At 28.8% G+C, this 12,829-nt stretch overlaps 1 protein-coding gene across 4 annotated transcripts in view; it reads right to left on the reverse strand.

Annotated features, from left to right (window-relative positions):
• The window catches only part of LOC145276873 (tyrosine-protein phosphatase non-receptor type 9-like), a 242,593-nt gene that overhangs the window by 181,013 nt on the left and 48,751 nt on the right, over window positions 1–12,829 (reverse strand). The window contains exon 2 of one of the 4 annotated variants that reach the window (XM_080128282.1): window positions 5,305–5,323. The exons of the other annotated variants lie outside the window; for them this stretch is intronic. The gene's annotated coding sequence lies outside the window, so the exon portion shown is untranslated. The remainder of the gene's footprint in view (window positions 1–5,304; window positions 5,324–12,829) is intronic. 4 annotated transcript variants of the gene reach the window in all.

Below are 12,829 nucleotides of genomic sequence, written 5' to 3' on the forward strand. Positions count from 1 at the left end.
TTCCACATATTTTATGGCTATTATGAAAATTTTTAATAGTGTTATGTACAAAAATATATGTCAAATGTGAGGAAAATTTAAACCAGCTTTTCATTGGAATAATTTTTCATAACAAAACTATAGAAGTTTTTTTTTTATATTTCGTTTGTCTAACTATTTAACAAGATCTTCATTTAAAGCATATTAAAATTAAACTACAATAAAAACTATTTTAAAAGTATAAATTCATTTTAATTTACAATCAGCCTAAATTGTTTTTCTTTAATAAAAGCAAGACACCTACACTCATTTTTTCCTGTTACACTTAATTAAATTTATGCATTTTTATATGTTCATATAAATATAAGCTCTTTTCTTTGGAGAAACTTTTTAAATAAGTCTAATTACATAGTTTTTAATTCCTCATGAAACGTTTAACATCATTGGGTACCTGTTTTAGTCAAAAATTTAAGCCATATCTTTAAATAATAAAAGTAGCATTGTTGAAAAAAAGAAAACTCCAAAGCAGTTTGCCCGTTTTATTACCACCAACTTACTAATAATATTAAATAACAAGGTTTAATACATTCAAATTAAAATCACTGTAGGATTTTTTTAAATTAAAATTACCGTTTTTACACATAAAAAATATTTTTTTTATAATAAATAAGAATTGCTGTCACATCTTTGAAAACATTTAATAAAATTAATTAAAAAATATTAGAAAACCTAAAATGTTATGTAATATTTTCTTAAAGATTAAAATTTACTTTATGGCTGACTGGGATAGCTTCTGCACATTTATATCTGATCTACCTCTGCATTCCATGTTTAAGAAGAATGTGTCCTCTATAGTATCAGACCTGAGCGAATGGATAATTGTAGGCATAGACCGATCCATACTGTCCAAAAAATTCCAACAAAAACCTAATAACCAGCCATGGTTCTCCCCAGAATGTGCTGCTGCCACTGCGCACAGAAATCACTTTTTCCATAGCTACGTAATAGATGAACTAAGACTAAAGCTGCTTTTAGGACTGCCAGCAACCACTGTAAAACAGTAATAAAAATACAAGAGAGCTATATGCTCAGTCCGTTAAATCCAAAGTAGCTGAGCAGCGGCTTGGTTCACACCAGTTTTAGCAGAACTGAACAGAAGCGTGCGTTCTATCCCAACCATCATCAATGGACCTGAGGCACATCTAGTCAGCATCAGACAAAAATTTGCAGCTAATTCTACCCTATGCGACGAAGGCCATCAACTCCCCATATTTCCTCCTATAACAGACAATACGCTATGCAACATACAAATATCTGTGCGTGAGGTCGCCAAGCTAATCAAGAACCTTGATTCCAGTAAAGCAACTGGCCATGACGGCATTCCAATTATAGTGCTAAAAAAGCTTCAACCAGAACTTGTCCCCATACTTACAAAACTGTTTAAGCGTTGCCTTAAGGAGAAGTGCTTTCCAACGCCCTGGAAAACCTCATCAGTATGCCCTGTATTTAAGAATTCAGGTGATAAGAAGTCATCTCCCTCTCAGTACAGACCAATAAGTCTCCTGTGTGTAATGAGTAAGCTGCTGGAATCCATATTAAATAAAAATAGTTGTCAACCACCTCAGCAGAAATAACTTTCTTAGTGACATGCAATATGGTTTCCGTTCTGCTAGATCTACAGCAAATGTGCTAACGGTTATATCGCATAGGATTAGTGAATCTCAACAAAGGCTTCCTTTCTAGGGCAATTGTTCTTGACATATTAAAGACCTTCGATAATGTTTGGCATAAAGGCCTACTTCACAAGATTTCCAGCTACAGTATAACTGGAAATGTTTTCTCAATTATTAAACCGTTTCTCTCTGATTGGCTCATAAGAGTAGTGGTTGATGGGCAAAAATCAGAGGCCCACAGTATTAATGCTGGAGTCCCTCAGGCTCCATCCTGGCCCCAACTCTCTTCCTGATCTACATCAATGATCTCCCAAAACACATACTTAAATCATTCGTTGACATCTATGCTGATGACACAACCATCTATGGCAACACATCAAAGGTCGTAAATGACAAAGTTCTCTCTGATTCTCTCTGTACCACGTGCTCAAGATCAGAGGAGAGAGAATCAGAGAGAACTTTGTCATTTACGACCTTTGATGTGTTGCCATAGATGGTCGTGTCATCAGCATAGATGTCAACAAATGATTTATCTGCTGTAGATCTAGCAAAAGGAAACCATATTGCGTGTCATTAAGAAGGTTATTTCTGCTGAGGTGGTTGACTACTTCTCTATTTAATACGGATTCCAGCACAGGAGACTTATTGGTCTGTACTTAGAGGGAGATGACTTATCACCTGAATTCTTAAATACAGGGCATACTGATGAGGTTTTCCAGGGCGTTGGAAAGCACTTCTCCTTAAGGCAATGCTTAAACAGTTTTGTAAGTATGGAGTCAAGTTCTGGTTGAAGTTTTTTTAACAATATAATTGGAATGCCGTCAGGGCCAGTTGCTTTATTGGAATGTCTTTGTTTTATCGTTTGACCTCCAATCTATGGTCAACCCTCGCCAATATTTCATGAAAAACACCCGTCTAGCTGAAACCACTGTCAATAATTTTCCCCACTCTTTATCTGTGCCAAAACCAAAACGCAGATTACATGAACAAAGCTTCTTTCTTAGAAGTGCATGCCTGTGGAACTCTGTTCAGTTTGCCTGTTTCCTACCTGACTACAACTTGGATGTCTTCAAGTCCAACATAAATAAATTCCTGATAAACCACCCCCTTAAGTAAGACACTTTATCAAATCTCCATTACTAACGATTACTATGATATTATCCCATTGACGCAATAACCCTTATCCCCGAGTGGCCTTGATAAGTGGTGACTACCATGTAAAAAAATAAAAGAAAAAAAAAATTCATTTTATGTTTTTCAACTTTCGGTATCATATACCTTTTTCAAATAAAAGAGTTACTGTTTTAATTTTTTTTTGTTTTTTTCCTCTTCATTTTTCTGGTCATATTTATTCTGGAGGGTCAGCCACTTATGGAGAAAGAAAAGATATGCCAAAGTTGTACCAAACCACATACATATATGTATGTGTATTTGTACCAAACCATATACATATATGTTTGTACCAAACTACATACATATATGTATTTATTAAAAATTTGTACCAAACCACATACACTCATGAGCAAAAAAAAAATGAGCCAAGAGTGAAAGAAGGAAGAAATCGATTTTTCAATATTTTTTCATGAATTTTTGTTAATTTTAACTGAAAATTTCTATTTTGCAGATCATTATTATTATAGCATATAAGTGGAAAAATTAATCCTAAAAATGGTAGGACCGCATCTTGATGAGGATATAAAAAAAACGAATTGCAGAATTAAGGCAGTCCAAAATGACTTACAAGCAGATTTTTGATATTTTAAGAAAAGAAAAAGCGAAAACATCTCTTTCTGTAGTGAAGCGAATTGGTCAAAGGTTCAAAGTCGAATGCTTGATAAAAGGGAAACCTGGATCTGGTCGCCCGAGAGCATTCACTTTGAAGGATGCCCACAGGCTTAAATTAACTGTTTTGAAGGATTGAAAGAAAACTTATGCTGACCATAGCAAAGAATTCAAAACAAGTGCTGGAAATTATCTTTCTAGATATACAATATCTAGACGAATGAAAGAGATAGGATTTCCTTCTAAAAGGTGTGCAAAGAAGCCATTTTTATCTAAGAAGAACACCAAAGATAGAAAGAGATTTTTCTCATATCATGGCAAAAAAGATACAGACTGGTTCAGGAATGTTTTCTGGTCAGATGAATCAAGATTTGGTCTTGTTATTGATGCTCTCGATGCTCCCGAATGGTGCAATCGAAGAACTGGAGAAAGATTTTCACCAAGTTGCATAAAAATGAGTTAAACATGGGAATGGAGGGATAATGATATGGGGAAATTTCACTGCAGCACGAGTTGGGAAACTTATTAGATGTGAGAAGTCAATCAATGCAAAGGAATACATTCAAATATTAGAAACAGGACTGTTACCAAGTATCCAGGAGCTAGGAATATCTCAGAACCTTATTTTTCAACACAATAATGCCCCTGGACACACTGCTAAAGTCACAAAAAATGGTTATCTGATAATTCAATTAATGTGATATTTTGGCCAGGTCAAAGCCCCGATTTAAACCCAATCGAGAATATTTAGTCCATAATATCTCGTGCATTGGCTTGAAGAACTTTTTCGAACAATGACAAACTGTGGAAAGCTGTGCAAAGCGAATCGAATAGCATCTCCTCTTCACAGTGTTCCACTTTGGTTGTGAGCCTGTCTAAAAGGATTGATCTTTTTAAGAAATCAAAAAGGAATGTGATTCCATCCTAAGCATTTATTAAAGTAAATGTCTTGTTTTGTGTTATTAGTCTCGTTTAAGTTTCCTTGTTCAAGTGTTCTTTGTTCAATATACCATTTGGTGCGATAAAATGTATAAAATTTGTTTGGCCCATTTTTTTTTGCTCACGAGTGCACATATATGTATGTGGTTTGGTACAAATTTTAAATAAGAGTTTGGTCACATATTTGAAAACATTTTGTAAGGTTAATTTGAACATGTTAGAAAAACAAAAAATGTTAACAAGACCAGACATATCCTTTCTCTCTCCAAGAAGGGCTGACCCCTCAGGATTAATACCACTAGAAAACTGAGAAAAAATTAAAAAAACAAGTTTTCTTTGAAAAAGGTGTATCACATAGTCTCAAATTTTTTTTTTTAAGTGTTTTAATCACTTTAATAAAATATTTCATAACATTTTTTTATTTTCTATTATTTTCAAATTATTTATAATCTTTTTATTTTTTTATATGAAAAGAAATGTTGCATAACTTTACACTATTTTTTTTTTTTTTTTTAGAATAAAAATTAAAAAAAAAAAAAATGAAACAGCATCCAGGAAAAAAAAAATGCATGCTAAAACCTTTTTTAATAACAAAAAAATTATTATTTATACATACATTGGTAGGTAAGAATGACAAACATAATTGGAAATTTGTTCAATTTTTGAACAGATCATGTAAGGTGCAGGAAAAGAGGGGTTGCTTTTTTTTATGAGTGAATCTGGAGTGGCATATTTTTAAAGGACATGGAGAAAAGCTGAGACAAATTCTGGGAGTAAAAACAGAATCACATATAAATCTGTTTATTATGAGGAAGGAAAGGGCAATTCTTACACATGATAAGACTATGTGATCAATATTAAATATCTTTAATGAGAAGAAACACTCGGCTGTTAGAAGCAAAATAAATGAATCTAGTAAAGAGAAGCTCACCTGAAAACTAGCTGGTCAGCTAAAAGAGAGAAAAATTCAAACAGCATCAAGCAAGATGTAGGTGTTTTACTCATTTGCATTGCTTTTCAACATTGCATGAAAAATAAGTGAAAATGTAAAAAAAGATAAGAAAAATAATCAGATTTATTGAATTTATAATGAATCAATTCAAGTTTATGTTGTGTTGCACATTATTTTATATTGCTTCGAAACCTGATCTTTTGAAGTATTTCAGTGATAAAATTGTTCAGTCCACCTTTATTTCTGAGATATGAGGTCTAAACAATTTGCAGAAATTCTTTTTACAAAATTAACAATTTCTGTAACTATCCAATTTTTCAAATTATTTTACTAGATATTGTGTGTCAGCGGTGTGAATAAACCCAAAATGTTAGGTTTTACTTTAAATTTGGCGATTAAAATTATATTCAGTTTACAGAATAATCCAACAAATCTTTTAAACATGAAGGTTATACAAAAATAAAATCTGAAAATAAGTTTTAATAATTAATTTTTTATAATTCAACCATGCCTTAAATATTTAATGGTTGATAGAATTTAATCCTATCATATTGATAGAATTTAAAATAAAATAATTTCATAAGTCATCATATTTTTCAGTATTTTTATATAGTATAAAAATTTGATCATTACTAAAAATCCAAAATATTTATTGATTTATTAAGAACTTTCCTTTTTAAGAAAACACATTATATAAAAGTATAAAATAAGAAAAATAGAAACTTGGTGAGAGATTTGGGGAAGACGGGTATTGTTTTGCTAAATTTTTGTTTTAAAACCTTCAAATCCTTACTAATTAGACGGTAATTAAGAAAAAATAGAGAAATTTCAGAATTTTTTATCAATGTATTTTATAGAACGAGTTACTTGATACTCTTTTTTGTCAATTGTTTAATATGTATAGAAACAAAATAATTATTATATCTATAGAAAAAAATAATACTATTTATAAAAATATGTTATTACAAAATCATTACTTATTTTTTAGGACACTAAAATAAAAGTAATGTTACAGTTATCTGATTGAATTTTGAGATATTAAACAAAAAATAAATCTGACATTGGGAAGTGTATTGATAAATTATTCATTTTTTAATAGCACTTTTGTCATTTTTATTAGAAGAGAATGACAGTATGAGATTTACAAGAGAAATGATATAGAAAAATAGTACAAACTTAATATAAGGCTTCTTCAAATGACCATAGTCATCAGGTAGACAACACTTCTTATGTAAAAATTGGGCTCATCAGTAAAAGAATAAAAAAAAAAAACTTATTAGCAAATGATTTTCTTTTTAAATGCATATCATCAAGAAGAAATTTAAGTATTTCAGTCCTTTAAAGAACTTTAAATAAAGTAAAGACTCAATACAAATCAGTGGTTGGTCATTTTACAAAAAAACCTTTTAGAATAAATGGCATTGTTCATGAAGTCAAAATGCCATATTTATGAAATCATAAATATTTTTTTTATTATATAAACTCAAAAGTAGAATCAAAGAAATAAAAAATACTGTATTCCAAACATATAAAAAAGAAAATGATTCTGAAAATAAATGTATAGCCATTTAAAATCTGACTGAAACCTACATAACTGTGTTATAGAAAGAAAAAGCATTTTAGAATGATAGTGTCTATGTATCCCGTCATTAGAATTTGGAAGAGATATAATTAGCTAAAATACAAATGACAGATGATTTGGTCAAGGAAGGTAATTGTTTTCAGTGAGTTATTAAAAATAGAATAATTTTTGTGAACAGAAAGAGGTAATTTTCTTAGAAAAGATAGATAGAAAAAAGATTAGAACTATCAAAGGTAAGTCTTTATTTACATTTAAATTTAGTGATACTGAAGAGGTTATGTGATTAACAGATCCCTTTGCTATCAAATGATAAAATTTGAGCACATATTCCTCTGACTTTAGATCAACTAAAAGGAATGTAAAGGATAGACTAATGTTTTAAGTGTTTGGTGATTAGACAAAAATATTTTTCATTTTTTGATAATTATTTCTTTCCAGAATTTCCATAACAATAAAAAATAAATCAATGTCTTAGAAGATTGCAAATGATGCCTAGAGCAACTATTGATTGAAAAAGATAAAATGAAAGGATTAAATTAAAATGTTTAATAAAAATTTTTTAATACTTTTCTCTTCCACTGATTTATTTGATGTACTATTTTCCTTTTGAGTGTGATTATTTAGTGATCTCCCTTTCTGGAGCCTTTATTATATTATAGGATTAAGCCTTTCAAGATTGTTCTAGCTACATTTACAGAAACGCAAGTTGCAACAATGAAATGAAAACTGCGAAGTTGAAATAATTTTTTTAATTGAAATTGCTCTAGACAACGCATGAAAATACTTGATGCTTACATTAAACTAAAAAAGAAAATACTTCAAAGTCAAAAACTAGCAAACGATAAGTGTTATGTGGATAGATTCTGACCCAGAAAATAGCAATTTTCCACACTTTGTCAGAAACATCGCTCATGTAATGTGAGGATTTAAGGACAAAATAAGGGGAGCTAAAGTTCTGAGGCTACCAAAAGTAAGCCCAAGGTTCACTTAATTTGAATTTCCAAGAGGATGAAGCAAGATTCCAGTTGAAATAAATCAATATTGTTAAGTTTCACGACTAGATGTTTACTGTTGATATAAACACATCATGAGAGCTGGTACTCTGTGGCAGTATTCATTTTGATTGGATTGAGCCAGCTTTCTTCCTGGCATGCATCACATTTGGAATTCTAACAGGTCCTGAGCATGGTTGCAGGAGATGTTTAAGCACTCACTATTTCACTGCTGAAGATCATTTATGAGCTAGAGTGTCACAAATTCCTCTGATGATTGTCACATGTCTTCAAACATGTTTGCACCAGACAGACAGAGATGTAGATCACAGATGATCTCCTTCTACAGGTGTCAAGCCATATGCCCTAACCACTAGATAGGATTCAGATTGTTATCTTCATTGTAGTCATTATATATGTGTGTGTGTGTGTGTTTCAGCTACTGTACTTTTCTAAAACCTTTAGTGGTGCTTATATTTATATATATGTACTGATATTCAGAAAAATTGAAAGTGGAGTTATCGTGACACAGTAATGTAAAAAAAATTGTATACATTCTAAAAATATTGTTTGCAAATTTTTGTTATAAAATAAAAATTATTTGTGTATGAGTATGATAAACTCCTGGTAAAACAGAAATAATTGTTTGAATTTTAAAAATGAATATAAAATAAAAATTTTATTATTATTGCTTCATTAAGTAAATAAATTCTTTGGATACTTGGTTATAACAAATTTATTTAAAGATAACTTTGAGCATTTGGTTTGAGAATATGCAAATTTGCATAAGTTAATATAAAAAAGAGCCACATCTCTTTAGCATAGGTTTTTTTTAATATTGTATTGTAGTTGAAATTGTGTACAAAACTGAGAGTCCATTTCATTTTGACATTATAAGCTTACGCTACAATTTATGTTTTTTTTTAGTCCATTTATTACATTTCTTTTATTATTAAACTTCTCTTATCAGCATTTGAATGCATTTTTTATTAGGAATTTACTTATTCTAAGTAAATTTAATAAAATTATTTTTTAATTTTGAAAATAATAAAAAAGTGAAATAAAAAATATGAAATAATGTGAAGCATATTTTGTATAAATTCTTAAAATTTAATTTAAAATTTTTCATAAAATAAATTTGGTTTTGATAAAAGTTTATATAAATGAACACAAAGTTTTAACTTTATTTAGAAATAAATGAAAATGTAACCAGTAATGAAAATAGTCGGTGTGTTTGTGTGTGCAAGCTATCTTGTAACTTGAATTAGTTTACTAAAAAAAATGAATAAAGAATTAGAGGTAAGAGTGGCTGGTAGGTAAAAAGAAAAGATGTGGATTTGTGACTATTGAAATATCTAATAACAAAGAGTTGTACAAAATACAGATTTAAATTTATGACACTCAAAAACAAAAGCAGCAAATTTATATACAAGTTAATCATCGGATTTATTCAACTAACAAAGTCTTATTTTTTCCTCAATTTGGAAAAGAAAAAAGTTTGAAGACATTGGCAAGTGACAGAAAAGCTTTGTTGAATACAACAAAGTGTGATCAAAGTCCTATCTTCTATTCTGCATGTCTACATTTTAAAATCATTTGAAGTTAAAGTCCTTTAACTCATCCAATAGTAGAACAAAATTAAATTCTTCAGTTTCAAAGAAAGTCAACAATTGTTATTTGCTAATGAAATGAGTTTTCACTTGTTGAGATGCAGTAAACTTAAAACGGGTGAACCAGAAAGGAAAACTGATTTTTTTAATTTTCATTTTTATATATTGTATTTTGCATTCCAATTAAAATTTGCAGGGTTAGATTTGATATCCTTGAGATTTCACAGGTTATGCAAACCCAAATGACCAGTTCTAGTGTCATATGATTTATTTTTATTCTTACTAGAACCAAAGATATCAAAGTTAACTAAAAACATTTCAAATGGTGCAGTCATTTTTTTAAAACCTCATATTTTGTTGAAAATGTAAGTTTACTTAATTTTGGTTCACATTTTTCCCCAAAAAATTGAAGATGCTTTGGTCATAGTCAGCTACTTTCTAACTTCTGGCATAGCCATACCGGAAGTGGTGACAAGCCAAATGAGTTCCTGCACTTTTATTGTTCTTTAATATTTCTATTGTAAAGCGATTTATTGAAATATATATTGTTTTTGAAAAGTAGACAATAAAAACTTTAAAAATTATACAAATAAAAGTAACACAATCTTTATTTGCACATTTTAATAACAAAATATAAAAAAATAAAAGTTTTTATTTTAATTGAAATTTTAAAAGAAGTATATGTTTCTGAAATTATAAAAATAAAAGTTTGCTGTTTTTATAATTTTAAAACTAAGTTTTTGTTAATTTTTAAAATAATTTTTTTTTATTTTTAAAATAATTAAAAACAATTAAAAAAAATTTTTTTTTATATATAAAATAAATATATGCTTATGAAAGTACCAAAATAAAATTATCAAAATCAAAATAATAAAATTTCAAACATCGTAAAAAATGTAACTAATATATAATATTCCCAAAATAGTTTTAAAAGTGTTTTCAGTAATTCTAAAAATGAAAACATAAAACTAATTTCAATAATTCTTAATTAAAATAAGGCTGAAAATACTTGTCAATGATTATTAAGTAAAAAAAGAACGATCAAAAGAAAAAAAAAGTATATGCACTAGGTATCCCAAACTAGCCTAGTTTAGGATGCGAAAACTGGTAAATAAACTTAAATTTCCCTTAATTTAAACTTGCGATATCTCGTTTATTCTTGGGTTATTTTGATACAGTTTTGATTTAAATAAAATTTAATCTTTTTGCTTTATAGATATATAATTCTTTTTCTTGTGTCTTTAATAGTTTTTTTCTAGGTTACTTCAAGTTATGTCACTAATTTTAGTGAACGCGGCTTTATTTTTGACACAAAAAAAAATGTTGGTGTTTTTCAAATTTGGTACGCGCGATATTGTGAGTATCTAGGTATAAAAAAAAAATAGTACCATTTTAAAGAAAAAAGGTCACTTATCAATATGGTGAGCTTAAAAAAGGAGTTTAAGTTGTTTTTTCACAAAAAAAATCCAACTTGAAAACTTCAGTGAAAGAAATATGAAAGAAATTCAATTGAAAAAATTCCGAAAATGGCATATCTTCTCTTTAATAATCTGTTGGTCTCATATTACTATGCTCATAGATCAAGGATCTCCACTAATAAAAGTGACTGTACCTACACATCGAGATTTACAACTTAATGCCAAGTGACCGAAGTAGAAGTGTCATCACGAAAATCAACTGTCAGCACGAACGATCCGCACGACCCAACGAAAACGTAAACAAACAACTTTTTTCACTTCACTTTGGTTTATTTAAAAGTTATAGAAAGTTATTGTTTAAAATAATATTTTTACTGTTACAAGTGCGTCAAAAAAAGAAATGAAAATTTACAATTTAAAAAATAATGTCAGTTTTTATTTTCTATATCTTCTTTCAAACTTTCATATGTTCTTTGCTTTATCTTTTTTCGGTTGGATAAACTTCAGCATTGTTAAATTATCTTTTAAAAATTAAACTGGGTACATTTTAAACCAAAAACAACATTTTTAGTTGCGTGTGACTGACGGAAATTTTTTTTTCATTTAAAAAAATGTGCCTCATTTTTTTATTTACTTATTTAATTATCTTATGTTCTGTCCGGCGTTTTTGATATATCGAACATTTTAAATTATTTTTTTATTAGACTGTACAGTTACATTACAAAAAAAAAAAAATTAACAAAATATAGCTAAGTTTAAGTTACATGCAACAAGTCATGTGTAAATAAAAAAATTAATTTCATGTAAAAATGTGCATTTTTTTTGTTTATGTTCTATTGTGTGTTTTTGATAAATTTGAAGATTTTGTTAAATTATTTCTTAATTACACTGTACATTACTTAAAAAATAATAACTGAAAATATTGTTATGTGCACATGGCGTGTAAATGAAAAAATTAATTTCACTGTAAAAATCTTTTTTTTTTGTTTATTTATTTAATAATTCCCAAGACGGTACTTCTACTGTTTATCACCGAAAATGGAGACGCTTTTTTCTTCACGCACATGTCGTTAAAATTCGAGGGAGAAATCAGTATTTTAAACTATGACCGAAGTTAGAAATAAATAAAACAATTAAAATAGATATCAATTACTTTCAGAAAGAACTATGAAAAAAATTAATAAAGAGAGTGGAAGAGAACATATATCCATAATTATTTAATTGGAAATGCTTCGATTTAATTAATGAAAACGGAAAAGTTTTTCATTAAATATATACATATTTTTATTATTAAAAACAGAAAATGAAAATGACATATTCATAATTGTCTAAATTGGGCGAGCACCATTTGAAAACCAAAACATTTACTGTATAAAAATTTATCAAAATATAATTGAAAAAACATTTATTGAAAAGTTTGCGTAAGAAAATATAATTTTAAAATATAATTTTAATGAAACATTTTTTTTTAATCAAAGCAACTTTAAAGGGTCAACAAAAAATTAATTAAATGAAACCGAAAAATCATATCTAGTTTAATTTTTTTGTTATTTATTTCATGCTTTGGTCATAGTTTAAAATACTGATTTCTCCCTCGGATTTTAACGACAGGTGCACGAAAAAAAATGGCGATAAACTGTAGAAGTACCCTTGAGACCTATATGTTCTATCAGGTGTTTTTGATAAACTTGAACTTATGGTTATGTTAGATATCAAAATCAACACCAGTGGAAATAAAGTTCAACTGGAAACTGCTTTCTCTGACTACTTCAGAAGAAATCCAGTTGATTCATTTCCACCTCCAAAGCAACAAAAAAAGTCCCTTAGTGAATCTGCTGAACATTCAGATAACTCCTGCAGTTGTGATGAAGAACCATCTCAGGATATCTTCAGTTATGAGCA

This window comes from Euprymna scolopes, chromosome 5 (assembly GCF_053919585.1).
Source record: "Euprymna scolopes isolate OS-2025 chromosome 5, ASM5391958v1, whole genome shotgun sequence".
NCBI classification, from domain to species: Eukaryota; Metazoa; Mollusca; class Cephalopoda; order Sepiida; family Sepiolidae; genus Euprymna; species Euprymna scolopes.